At 44.3% G+C, this 14,360-nt stretch overlaps 1 protein-coding gene across 9 annotated transcripts in view; it reads right to left on the bottom strand.

Moving 5' to 3' along the window:
• Positions 1–11,603, bottom strand: part of MBNL2 (muscleblind like splicing regulator 2) — a 111,348-nt gene extending 99,745 nt beyond the window's left edge. For 7 of the 9 annotated variants that reach the window (XM_027880320.1, XM_027880319.1, XM_027880322.1 and 4 more), the window contains exon 1: positions 11,485–11,603. The gene's annotated coding sequence lies outside the window, so the exon portion shown is untranslated. The remainder of the gene's footprint in view (positions 1–11,484) is intronic. The other 2 variants (XM_027880326.1, XM_027880328.1) reach the window with 2 other exon arrangements.
• Positions 11,604–14,360: the final 2,757 nt, after the last annotated feature.

Below are 14,360 nucleotides of genomic sequence, written 5' to 3'. Positions count from 1 at the left end.
TTTTTTTTACCCTGACTGAACATCAGTCCTTGCACTAACTCACACCTTCCTCCTCTGAATAACTGACTGACATAAAATTAACCTACGAGGAGTTGGACTGGGATTCTCCTCCTGATTTTCTTTTTCATTTTGGAGGTGGACCTCTCGGGGAAGAGGGAAGGTTGGTAAAATAACCCATATCTTGCTGACTCTATAAGCTAGGTACTGTAAACTGGCAAAATAATAACCTAAGTAAAATAAATTGGCAAACCACCTACATTGCCTTACTCTTAGAACACAGACTTGTGCAAAAGTTTTTTCAGGAAAGTGGTTCTATTATTCTTCCTGACAGGTGTAAAAAAGTCATTTGCAGTTTGCTCATCTGAAATACCAAAATATTAAAACATTAAAATTTAAATTTCAGTCATCCAAACCCAGATATCTAGTACCTCCTAGATACCCCAGGGAATTCCTGTTGGCCTCCAGTGGCCACTGCTGGAAGGTCTGGGTTACTGGTATGTCTTATATCTGCCAGCCCTATGCAGATGTCCCAGATACAAAATTGTCTACTGCCATTTCAGATGCCATATATTTAGGTACTTATACCCATCCAAAAATGAAACTATTTCCTCAGAAATATTCCTATCAGAATAGATCTTCCCAAATCATCTAGCAGAATGTAAAACATAAAAACCAGAAATGCTTTACCTTCAGCTGCTGAACCCTACTCAGAATATGTTTTATGAATCACAAGGAATCACAGGGTAAAAGCACAAGCATTATTTTGCCAGCAACATGTATCATAAATTCAAGATAAATCCTTCTCTCTGCTAACTGGCTTCATGTCCCCCTAGTTTGTACAATATCTATCGCAACCAGGGAATTACCCAATAGAAGCCTCCCAAGCCTTTGACTTTGGCTGAAATAAACACCAAATGCTTAAGCCTTCATAAAAATGTATTTTGAATCCAAGTGGTTATGAAGAATACTTTCCAAATGTGTCAAACTAAGAAGAAATCACACATTGTACCTTTAAGTCTTTAATACTCAATTGGAAGCAATACAAAGGTGTAAATTGTCACTACTCCCTGATGCATAAGTCATCTTTAGTAAGACTCCCATGTACCGGGAAGTTCTTCTACCGCTGATAAAAACATGCTCCTTCCTCCACAGATCCTTCCATGAGTAATTTCCTCCATAGCCATTGTTCTGGCCTCAGATTTGGAGTAGTTCCTATTCAAACCCACAACAGGAGGAAACCATTTAATAAATCACCTTTTCATAAAACCTACTAACCTCAGCCACAAAGTCACGTGAGCATAGGAAAACCATCCTGTGTTTCAAGGAGCATAGATGGAGGATGCATATATTAGACTTCTGCCCCCTGTCTTGTGGATTTCCAACCTACTGCAAAGACACAGGAACAAGATTTGTCCTTCAAAAAGTTCCTAAATGACTAAACTTAATGCTGCACATAACTATATCAGAGATGTATTCCAATTAAGTTTTCTGCCGGTAAAACAAATATTTTTAAAATCTTCCATGAAGCTTCAGTTATCAACCTCCAATGTATTCAAAATCCTGCATATAATTTCAGCAATGGCTCCAAATAATACATCTTCCAACCAGTGATGTAATGAGAATCTCTAATTATCCTTTAAATCCAGAAGCTCTATTTTATTACTCCATTATAAACCCAGAGGGAAAAAGATACCACTGAAACTGAGCTACATTTTGAATTTTCCCATCTTCAATTAGCAAAAAAATAATTCAACTCACTCTTTCTAATTCATTAAAATTACCCTATTGTTTTTGCACACTACTGCAATACAGGTGTAAAACAACCCAACACTATTTAATAGGTGATGCTGCCTCCCATTTCCATACAAGCTGCCACTTAACAGCCTGAGTCTGTAGGGTATATGCTCAGGGGCATGCAGCAAAATCAGCAAGCAATCTCCACTGTAAGCAGAGAAAATAGGCTCCAGGAAACTTCACAACAAACAAGAGCCAATTGGATAATTTTTGTTTTTTAAAATCAATAAGAGTAGGATTCAATCCCTCACCCCTTTACAGCAACTAATAACCTGCACATGTAAGAGCAGAGGACTCCATATAATTAACAAAGCATTACTTTGGCAAGAAGAGAAGGCCTGGAGTATGTCAGTACAGGGTTTTATTTCTTTCTGTGAAGTATGGATGACAGGTAGGAGAAAGCTATGCCAAGTGAACTGCTGGCAAGCAAGCAGTCTTTTGGTTAGCAGGCAGCTCTGTTTTGTGAAGTCTATGAGTGTGTGTTCATACAAGCCAGCTTTTTTTTAAGCATCCGACTTACGTACATTCAGTCATGAGTTTTGAACCAAATTTCCACTTGTATCTCAAAAGAGATTGCTTTGTTTCAGCTTGATCTCTTCACTACTGTGAAGTGTCAGGAATACTTCATTGCATAATGCTTTTAAACATAACATGTGGATCTTTGCATAATTACTCTGCCACATAATACTATATACATGGACATGAACCTTCATTTTCCCTAATGTCATGTAACAGAAACCAAGAAATAAGTAGCTGTACACACAAAGAGAAACAAGAATTGTTTTTACTCTGAAAAAAATAAGTAAACAAGTATGAGTAATGCAGGGCAAGAAAAAAGGTCCTCTAGCAGAAGCACTGTGTGGGATAAAATGGTATCCAAAAGCACGACCTCTGAAGACAACTTATTTCAAGCAGTGCACGTTAATATTTAATCCCAGAAAAAATTAAGTAAATTACAGAAAGAATGCCTCAAAAATCAAACTGCATACAGGGCTTAATTCATCAGAGATTCAAAGATGGAAGGGAGAGTTTATTTGCAGGGAAATGTCTGTAAGGGGATAGCATCCAGCTTTCTAACACAGTGTACTTCATCTCATATATTTTTCTCTGACTCTCCTCTTTTCCTTGCTCTCAAAAAAACAAAGTGTCATAAATTGACAAAGCCTTTCATTTGACTATTCCCCCTCATACCTACTCCAATAACAATAAAATATGACCACTAATACATATTAGTGGAGCCAAAACAAGAATAGAAGGTATCCTGTCTGCTACCTTTGGTTTACTTAAAGGTAGTACTAAGCAAAGGGGACTGTAGAAAAAAAGCAAAAGATAAAGATTACACAGCTTTTTTGCTGTGGGGTATATAGTCTTATGAACTTAAGACCATAAGTAAAATTTCACTGCAAACCACCTGCCCCCTTGGCAATTGTAATGCTACCTCACCCCTCAAGCTATCTTCAGCTGACCCATGGGTTTGCCTGTTTGGGCAGTATTAACCATCAGAGTTCTGTCCCTTCCCTCTGGGACAGGTGAGACCAAAAGAAACCCGTGGACAAAAATATTCTGCTGGTCCTCAGGCCATAAATACTTTGGTCAACAATACAAATCTCAGTATAGTTCACTGAATCATTATTGTAGGAACTACAAAAGCTGTATTGAGGACATGAAATTAAATTTACCACCAGGAATCTCACAGTAGCTGGTCAGCTCAACCCAAAGTTGTCTAAAAAAATTCTTCACTTGAGCTAGTCTACCAGAAACTTTGGTTGTAAGAAATCTCAGGGGGTTGGTTACCTAGTCCAGCCTCTGACTCAAAAGAAAACTACCATCAAGAGCAGAGCAGGTCAGCTGTGGCTTTGCCTTGGTGACTCCTGAAAAGCTCAGAGGGCAGATACTTGGTTCTCTGGATGACCTGCTGCTGTGCTGCACTACTCTCCTGGTAACAACATTTTCCCAACATCCAACCCGAATCTCCAAAGAAACAATTTGATGTCAATGTCCCTTGCTGTCATCTGGCACTACTAAGTACAGTTTGGTCCTATTATCTTCATAATCATCCTCTAGTAGCTGTAAACAGCTAGTGGACTGTCCCTCAGCCTACTTTTCATCCAACTAAAGAAGCCCAGCTCCCTCAGCCTAGATCCCTATTCATAAAAGTAGCTCTTCTCTGGATCTAGACATGGCAATAGGACTTCATCTGACCTAGAAGAACTGCCTTTAACAACAGCTGTGACCACATGCTCAATTCACAATGGATGAACTAGAGAGACTTCTAGCTTTCTCTTCCCTTGACTATTGTGGCTGCAAATACAAGGGACTCAGATGTTTTGCATTTACTTCTTTTGATTCCTCTTTGTACTGCTGACAGAAAGGATAGGTTAAAAGCTCTGGATCCTGTACAGAAATGTCCACAGAATTTTAGACCTTTCTATTTCAGTACTCTCAGATATTTTGCATATTGAATGCACTCCTATTTTACAAAGACATGTCAAGCCACCTAACAATAAAAAATGAAGTTACCAATGCTTATCTATAAGTTCTTTATAGGTCCTTCAAAGAACCCAAAATTTCACACAGACACTTCCAATTACAGCCATCTCCTAAGACTTCCTTTTGAGACAAGGTAACTTCCAAAGTACTGGCAGCTCAAAAAAACCAAAACAAACCAACAAACAACCCACCAACCAAAAAACCTAACCTTTAAAGATATCCCGTTCATTCTGCTTCAGTCTATTGTGCAGAAAGCAACAAATAACTAAGAGACCACTGACAAAATCTTCTGGGAGTAAGCAAAGTGGAACTAAAGCACTTTCAAATTATTCCTCCCATATAGAAAATTCATCATTTCAATCCTAAAAGTCTTCTGTACAGTTCTTCACTGACCGACATTTTCCCCCACCCCAGTTTGTTTCCAGCAGCAGACTCCATCAGGGACTCAGCAGCAGCAGGGACCAGCTCTAGCAGGCTTGGCACTGCTGGTACCACATAAGAAAAAACACTTCAATCATCCTTGAAATTTGTAAAGAAAAATGATGTAAGTTTTCCAGAAAGCAAGAACAGTGCTGTAATAATCCTCCTGTCAGCCCCAAGGCCATCGACACAATTCAGATGGCCAAATAGCTCTGCTGCTTCATGAGGCAGGAGTACTGAGCTCCACCCATCTCTGGCCTCCAGTTATTGCCATGCCATTAGTCAAGAGGCCTCTTTACAGCTCAGGAAGTGGATAGATTTTTCTTCTCCCTTCCTCTAATTCACAACAGCAAGGACGGGTTATTTAAAAAAAAAAAAAAAAAAAGACTGACTGAAGCCACCGACACCACCTCCTTATGACAGAATCTGCCTTAATCTTACCATATGTCTTCATCCTTCCGGTCCACACTCACCACTGCTCCCACAGGAGGCATATCCAGGTCTAACCATTCCCAGGATTCAACAGCTTGTGCCTCCAAAAAGGATTATAACCCTCTTCTGCAGCACCCAGCAATCTGAATGACATAGCCCACTTCATCTGCCATGGTACAAACTGGAATGGGCTTTTCAAGGAATTACGAAAAGGGTCAGTGAAATCAGATACTTTCTAATAGCTGTAAGTAGCAGCAGAAATACACTCCACCACAAACAGGAAGCAAAGAGCATAAAGCATTATGAAATTAGGTGAACGAATTGAGTAACATAAGACATACCTCCAAACTGCCACCAGGCAACACACAATCCCAACAGTGAAATACCTGATATACGTTGCATCACCCAAAGCTGTCTGGATGAGACATATATCCCATGTCTTTTTTTCCCCCTCCTCAGAATACAAAGTCCAAAACCCAGGCACAAGCAGACAGCAAGAAGTACTTAATTTACCTGTTCTGCAGACATTAAATCTAAGGTACCTATAGTAAGGAGCCTTTATTAGATTTCATTAACCTGAAAAGCCAAAGCTAACATTTATTCACTTTTTTTTGATTACAATAAACAAACAGCTTTAGGAAGGCTACCATTAATATCTTGCAATAGAAGGTAGCAAAATGTCCCAGAATGATCAATCTCGGGAATTTCAACAGATATACTGACAAGGCAGAACATGCTGAAGTCCCCCAAACTCATCTTCTGTTTTTTAATAAAAAGTCAGTTTCCTCATAGTTCCCTCGGTACCTTCACAGGTCCCATCTGGTCCCACCTGCAGAGCTGATCATATTTTTGACCTAATGCTTGACGGAGGAGTTGAATATTATGGATATCACAACACTATAGTGGTTATGGAAAGAGCACTGCCTCATTCAAGCAAGTGAAAGCATGACCACTTTCCCAGGAACCAGAGAAAGCCTCAGCAGAGCAAAGAGTAAGAAACTCCAAAATCTTTTAGCACTTGGAAACAACAGCAGGGCAAGGGCCCACACATCAGTAGTGATCAAAACCACAGTCAACTCCTGACAACCACTACTGCAGTAACACATCCCAAAATCACCTTGATGTTTTTGGTATCTCACCATACACACACATAGGACAGAAATTCCCAAACTGAGAATGGCAAGTAAATGCTGAAATAACTAATGCATCGAAGCCTGTGATAGGGCCTTCCACGATCAGGGCCTGTGATGTCCATACAGACATACTGGACAGCAAGTAATTGCTCTACTTTGTGAAAACCTTGTGCTGACTTGGAAAGCCCCCTCAGGAAACAAAAACACACCTTGTTCATATCCACCAACAGCCCGCTTATACTGCTCAAGTCGAGCACATTTAGACATGGTGGCACTTTAAAAGGGGATGTCCTTTTTTTTTCTCTCTGAGACCTGTGAATCCAATCCATACTTCTTCCAGTCTTAAATCATTAACAAAATGGAAGTCTTCTTTCTCCTTGAAAATGTAACAGTCCTACCACTGCTGAAGAAACTCACCATGGATATACTGTCCTGAGCAACCACTAGCTAGTGCCAAGTCCCCTGTTCATGAAAAAGATAAGAAATAAAGCCAACTGTTGGCACACTTAAGCCTAGTGCTATAGACCAGGGACATCAAACTTAAGAGAGGAGACAAATCTTCCCATACCACAAATTGTCTTCTGTCAGAAGAGGTATGCACTGGTAAATACTCAACCTCCCCAACTTCCTTTTTGATACCATCAGGCATGAAATATTTGTCTCATACCAGGGAGGGGAGGACACCTCAAAAAGGAATCACAAAAATATTACGAGCAGTTTGGGTCCTTCCTGGATAAACTAAGGGTGATGGAGAAACAAGCAGCAGTGGAAAGCTGCTCGCCCATCACTTGATCCTTCCCTTGTAGAGACCTACAAAGCTCAATTTCTGTATACACTGTGTTCTAATATCAGTGTCAAACCATCAGGCAAATTAGCTAGAAATGAATAATTCTCAAATTTTCCTAATGTGGAGACACAACAGACCCATTTACCCTTCATTACAAACAGCTGCAGCACCATCCAAACAAGAAGGAATAGCAGAAGTCAAACCTAAACCTGGAATTCAGTGGTGAGCAGAGGAAAACAGTCAAGAGTTTGCAGTCACAGACAGATCCTGGTTTTGTTGCTTTAAGATACATGATCCCAACTGGTCATAGGTCAGAAGTATTTCTGGACTTTACACTGACATTATACTTTCATAGCGAAATGCTACTCAATAACAGCATTGCTGTCTCAGCTCTATCTAGGCAAAGAGTGATCTGTGTCCCCAGTGCAACGCAGGCAGCCCATGAAGCCTTCCAATCTCAGAAATCTGATTACTCCAGAATGTGTTATGTCCTTCCCCAGTTACACAGATGCATACCATCATCCTCCCATCTTCCAGGCTGCATCCTCACAGTGTTCAAACACCTACCCGCAATCTTACAGCTCCCTGTGGCCCCAGTCCTGGGCAGCACCAGGGCTACTTTGGGCTCTGCAGAGGAATGGTCCCCGACAGTCATCATTGCCATTACTCACCCACCATGAGCTAAAAACGTTGGTGTGTAGCTGAAAGGCAAGATAGACTGTTGAGCTCTTCAACACTAAGATTTTTGAAGAGCTCTACTCTTCCTGTAGCTGACTGAGCCATACACTTTTATTCCAAAGTTAGTTGAGTGTTTTGATACTGTGTTTCTCCAAAGCCATAAGCGAATCAATTGTGTCAGACATAGTTATCACAAATAATCTGACCACAATGATCAAGACAGTGAAATGCACAGGGGAAGTATTAGCAGTAGAAAAGAAAGAAATTGTTTTTGTTTTTAAAGGTTTATTCACCAGAAATGAGCGACTTGAAACTGAAAAGTATTTTTGATTAACACTCTGCCTGACTTTCACTTCAATGACATTTTAATGAACATTTTCTAAGTAGCTCTGCTTGCAAATGAACGTGGGAGAATACTGAAGAAAGGTAATGGAAGGGGAAAAAAAATAATCCATCAGTCATTTTATTTCTTGGATGCCTCTGAGGAAATAAATAATAATTCATCAGGGGAAAAGTGATCCAGCAGAGACTCAATTGCTAAAAGACATCTGGAAAGGAATAATAAGTAGACTGAAAAGTTTGAATTAAGATAGAGGGACATGAAGAAGGATACAATGTGATCTGGAAGCCAACTAGGTTACTTTGTAATTCTTCAAAGAGGAAGGGAGCATATTCACATCTGTCCTGAGTACTTCAGCCACAGAGAGCTGACAATAAACTGTCAGGAAAAAAAAATTATAGAAGAGCAATAAATGTGATTGTAGGACTGGCTGGAGCCATGTGAGTGAGATTTCTATCCTGATAACTGACAGCATGGAAATCTCTTCTTTGATAACACATTTAATGTGCTTCATGGTTCTTTATTTCTGTTTTTACTGTCAGGTTGGACCAAATTCTGAAACCTTCCAGTAGGACTACAGCAAGACCTGTGAGTGCCCATTAAAAGGCGGGGGTGAGGGGATTGAGCACAGTATAAACAAGCGAACTGTTCATTCACCTTCCACGGCATGAGTTTCAGTGGGAACACGCCAAACCTAAAAATAAACTAGGCTCTATAATTTTACTCAGCAGCTTAAGGAGTAAAATAATCATGCAGTTTTACTGAGATTCCAAGAACTATCCACAGGATGCAAAAAAATCTAACACCATCAGGCAGCAATGGGAATACCAATTTAATATGCTTTTTTTCCTTCCTACCATAAATTGTTAACAGAACTTTTTCCAGTGTCTTGTAACCAAGCTTTTAACCCAAGGAAGAGCAAGACTAAGAAGGTTCCCCACATGACAATCATGTGCCGCTGGTGGAAGGATTCATGTACTACTTTTGCTACAGCAGGTATAACACAGTTTAAGAATTCCTAGGTTAGAAGAAAAAGTAGTCTATTTAGTACTGCACACTACAATTCTAGACATTCTGCAACCAGCAGAGAAACTGCAGAGCATCTGGAGTATAAGAGATGGAAATTTCACCCACCAAGTGTTAGCAGCAAGTAGACTTTATTTTTAATCTTCTTATGACAACTGTTATTCTGTAAAAGCCAAATTTAAGAAAATGATGCTCAAATGAAGATTTCATCATCACAAACCCAAACACACCAATGCCAAAGATTTGAGATTTTGGCAGATTTTCTGTGGACTAAAACCAGGCAATTTCTTCAGAGAGGGGGCTGTAAATAATAAAGGAGATAAGTTTCAGAGGAAAAGTATGTTGAAGTGACACATGTTATGTCATCCACCCACCTATCTGCACAATGCAGAAGTACCACTCCTGTGGTGACAGCAGGGATACCACAACAGAACAGCCCATCTCTTCAGGTACAGGAAAACATTACTGTACAGGCACTGTCCTGCAGGTTACCTTGCACAGACAGACAAACACACCCTTACACTAGTGCAAAACACCACTGTGGCCCACTGCTATTCCAAATTTCACTCACATGTAGATGAGCCATAGCACACGCCAGTCAGCACCTATGGCAAGTGCCAAAGACTGACGTGCCCCAACTGGGAGCTCCAGCCTGTGTCAGAAGTTCTGATGCTATGATATCCAATGTGCAACACTAGCTGGCACCCCACTACCACCCTTCTCTCACTACAGGGAAAGAAACTGCAAGGCTCTACCCAGGGGTTCATACACCCCCTCTAAAAGTATGAGGTTGACGGTACACAAAAGGGCCTTGTCCATAGTGAGAAGAATTACGTGCCTTCCAGCAGCAGTATCAGCTGTACTGGATAATTGCAAATAGTATTAATGCCAAACACAAGTTAGAAATTGACATATTTGATATAATTGATGTTGGAGCATCTTTTATTTATTTAATTAATTAATTATTTTAAACGTACTCAAAAACTGTATGAAAGATGTTTTCCTTGAGAGTAACTTTAGAGCATTTCCCAGAAGAGTTTAAATATGTATTTGGCCCAGAAGCCTACCACAGGTACTTTTCATTTGCGCAGTGTGGTATGTGCACGCACGAAGGCAAAATAGAGGACAGATGGTTAAATCTATGCATATTTACCAAGGTACAAATACCACGTTAAAATCATAAGTACTAGGCCAAGTCACATGTTTAAAATTAATTACACTTCCACTACTACCTACAAGTCCACACTGCTTTAAAAATCTACAAGTCTGAACAAGATACGTCAGTGTGACATGATCACTTAAGTATATTAATCCCACATGGATATCCTCTGCAGCTCAGTTAAAGGCACACAAGTTGTTCCATGCTACTGTTCAAATACATATTCAGCCACGTTATTGCTGCCTGTTCTCCTCCCAGCAAAAATGCAAATATGCCCAAAAGAAACAGAAAAAAAACACATCTGGAAACAGAAGCCTATAGGCAATGTTCTCATCGCTCAGAAAATATGTGTGTACATTCTGTGTATGTGTAGACAAATATATGTACGTACAAGGAATAAATATTTGAGTGTTTCCACGCAAAACCAGTAGTAAGAAAAACATTTAATTTCTTACAGTTTTTCGCTCCTGTCACACTCACCTTCACGGGTGGCAGTCCCGTGTCGTGTCCCCCCACCCCCCCTCAATCTGCCCAGCGCTATTCCCCGCTGGCCGCAGCGAGCCCCCGGCCGCGGGGCTGGAGCGGGCGGGCATGGAGCGGGGAGGGAGGGTTCGGAGGAAGCCGCTGGGGCGGCCACGGCCCCACGGGGCCCTTTCCATTTCCCTTCCAGAAGTAACACAAAGTTATGACTCCCGCTCGCCGCTCTCCCCGCTCGCACCCCGTGCCAAATGCTGAGTTAACAAAACCATAAATCACCGCTGAACCAGACGCGACGGCCAGGCAGCAGCGCCCGCCGCCTCCCGCCCCGTCCCACGCCGCGGCGGCTCCCCTCGGGAAACGAAGGGAAAGCGAGCGGCGGGGGCAGGGGGCACCCGAGCTGCTGCGGGGCTCGGGGCGCCTTCCTGCGCCCTCGGCGGCGGCGGCAGGAGGGACCGAGGGACCAGGTGTGGCGGGACGGGCAGCGGCGGCAGCTCCCCGCGCAAGGAGGCGCCGCGGGCCGCCGCCGCCGCCAGGCTCCCCCGGGGCCGGCGGCACCGCCGCCGCGGCTCCTCTGCGGGGCGCCGGGCACCACAAGGACCCGCCGCCGCCGCGCACCCGCCACGTCCCCGCGCGGCCCGGCCCCACGGCGAGAGGACACGGGTCGTCCCCGCGCTCTGGCCCCGCAGCCGCCCCGGGGCAGGGCTGGGCTGGGCTGGGCTGGCGGCGGCGCGGGCGGCTGCCTTACCTCGGAGCGGGGCGCGGAGCAGGGGACACCCGGTTCTCCCACCCGGGCGGAGGCGGCTCCGCGCAGCAGCGGCTTGTCACCTCTCCCGCCGCGACCGCGACGGCGGCGGCTCCTCGCGTAGGGGCGGTCCGGCCCCTCCCTGCCGGGGCCGAGCGCCACTCGCACCGCCCCGGGGCCGGGCCGAGCCGGGCCGGTCCCGCCCGCCGCAGCCCGCGCCGTCCCGCTGCCCGCCCGGGCCGGGGCAGGAGCAGGAGCGGCAGCGCAGGGGCAGCACAGGAGCTGAGGCTCCGGGCCGGCCCCGCGGTGTTCTGCCTAGAGCCCGGTCCGCCTCGGGGACAGGCCCGAGCGTCTCCTCCGCAAAACGACGGGGGCAGCACCGGGCGGTGTTTCAGAGCGGCTAAAATCCTTGTTTTGCGTCGTGTTGCTCGGCTTCCTTTTGCCTGCTGGAGCCATAGCGTGTCATCGTTACCGTGGACGATTTTCTGGAGGAAACAAACGCGTGGCTTGGCTCCCAGGGCTCATTCTCCGTGCATTTTGGCCCGAATTCTTGATCAGTTTCTGTCCCCGTGAACTGTCGTTCAAAGGCAAAAAAGGTTCTCTTCCCTCATCCACAGCAGCCAGCGCAGGCCCCGGGTACCCCTCTGACCCCCTTCTCCCACAGTCCCTGGAACAAGGGTTGACATCTTTCCCTAAAAAACACGGAATATTTCTCAGCCAGAAAGAGGGGCAGCTCCTCTTATTCCCGGTTTGCCTCCAGCCCATCAAACTGTGCTCGTGCTCTTCTGTCAGATCAAGCTAAAGGTGGGGTTCAGAGGAGCTATTGGAGCACTGACGACTCCGGCCATGTGTCCCCAGCAACCTCTGGCCTCCCGCGATCTCAGCAAACCCCTGCTCTGCGGGCCTGAAGGGCTGAAATCTCATCTGACAAACCCCGCAATTCATTGCTAAGTCTGGACAGGCTCTCCAGAAAGCCAGGCAACGTCTAGGGGTGAGGCTACAGCCATCCCATCCTCAGTGGATCTTAACTGCTGCAGCATCCCAATGTAAGGGCAGCGGAGCAGGAAATAAATCAGAAAGCAGCTGCACTTCAATTTCAACTAAATTCCTTTAGTCTGTCCCTGAGGTCTTCCACAAGAATCAGTAACTCAACATTCAGATTTCTGCTACTGAAAAATGTGTTACATTCTGAGAAAGAAACTGACCCTTTCAGTTTAGCCACATCCTTTTGGCATTAGGAGACTGAAAAAGAGACAAAAAGAAAATCCTTTTTTTTTTTTTAAGTAATGAGGAGGGTGATGAATTAATATTTTAAGGCTAATTATAAACCAGTTCTAACCAGTCTGTTCAAGGAGACCCTGTGGTTAAACGTGTTTTAATATATTCAATGAGCAAAACTATGGCAATATTGCTCTACCTTGAAAGGGAAATAAAGTAAATGGAATAAACACAAAGCCCAGCCAGAGCCTAGCTAAGGACGCCACCAGGTACAGTAAGCATCCCTCCCCCCCTGCTGGTAGGAGGAGATATCCCCCCCAAAGGGGTGGGAAATAAGAAAAAAAAAAAAATCTGCTACTGCTGCTCCAGCTTAACCCACTGCTGAAGATGGTGGTCCCTAGATGACCAGGAGCAGCAACAGCAACATCTCTATCCATTCCTTCCTTCCTTTTGTATGATTTTGATCTTGGTGAATGGCAGTTCTGTGAAGGAAAATAAATGGAAGCAAGATCAAGTGACATGGGAAAGAAAAGAGCTGCTGATGTCATCACAAAACCTCTTCATGATTTTTGAGTGGTCTTGGAAATCCAGAGAGGTCCCGGCTAACTGGAAGCTGGCAAATGTTGTCCCGATTTTCAAGAAGCAGAAGAAGGAGGACACCAGAAACTACAAGCCCGTCAGTGTCACTTCAGTGCCTGGTGAAGTTATGGAGAAGATTATTCTGGGAAGTATTGAAAAAGACCTGAAAGCGCTGTCATTGGTCACTGCCAGCACAGACTCATGATAGGAAAGTCCTACTTATCCAACTTGATTTCCTTTTATGACAGCATAACCCACCTAGCTGATCAGGGGAAGCCAGCTGATGTCATCTTTTTGGATTTCAGCAAAGCTTTTGATACTCACAGGATCCTTCTGGACTAAATGTCCAGTACCAGGCTGGATAAACACATCATATAGTGGATGAGCAGTTGGCTTATGGGTTGAGCACAGAGGGTAATAGTGAATGGGGTGACATCAGGCTGGGGACCTTTCACTACTGGGGTTCCACAGAGCTCCATCTTAGACCCTGTGCTCTTCAACATCTTCATAAATGAATTGGATGCAGGACTGGAAGATGACATAGAACTGGGGAGAGCTGTTTATTCCCTCGAAGGCAGGGAGGCCCTGTAGACAGACCTTGACAAATGAGAGGACTGGGCAATCACCAACTTTATGAAGTTCAACAAGGGGAAGTGCAGGATTCTGCACCTGGGATGGGGCAACCCTGAATGTATGTATAGACTGGGAAATGAGATGCTGGAAAGCAGTGCCATGGAAAGGGACCTGTGGGTCCCGGTCAAAGGCAAGCTGAATATGAGTCAGCAGTGCCCTGGCAGCCAGGAGGGCCAACCGTGTCCTGGGCATCAGGCAAAGCATCACCAGCTGGTCAAGGGAGGGGATTGTCCCGCTCTGCTCTGCACTGGTGCAGTCTCACCTTTAATATTGTGTGCAGTTTTGGGCACTGCAATATAAGGAAGATATTAAGCTGTTAGAGAGTGTACAAAGGAGGGCAACAAAGATGGTGAAGGGCCTTGAAGGGAAGCCATAAGAGGAGTGGCTGAAGGCACTTGGTCTGTTCAGCCTGGAGGAGACTGAGGGGAGACCTCATTGCAGTTACAACT

Source organism: Empidonax traillii, unplaced genomic scaffold, assembly GCF_003031625.1.
Source record: "Empidonax traillii isolate 1590-97213 ecotype Southwest subspecies unplaced genomic scaffold, ASM303162v1 scaffold68:size1967880, whole genome shotgun sequence".
NCBI lineage: Eukaryota > Metazoa > Chordata > Aves > Passeriformes > Tyrannidae > Empidonax > Empidonax traillii.
This window is presented reverse-complemented; position numbering and strand designations above follow the sequence as displayed.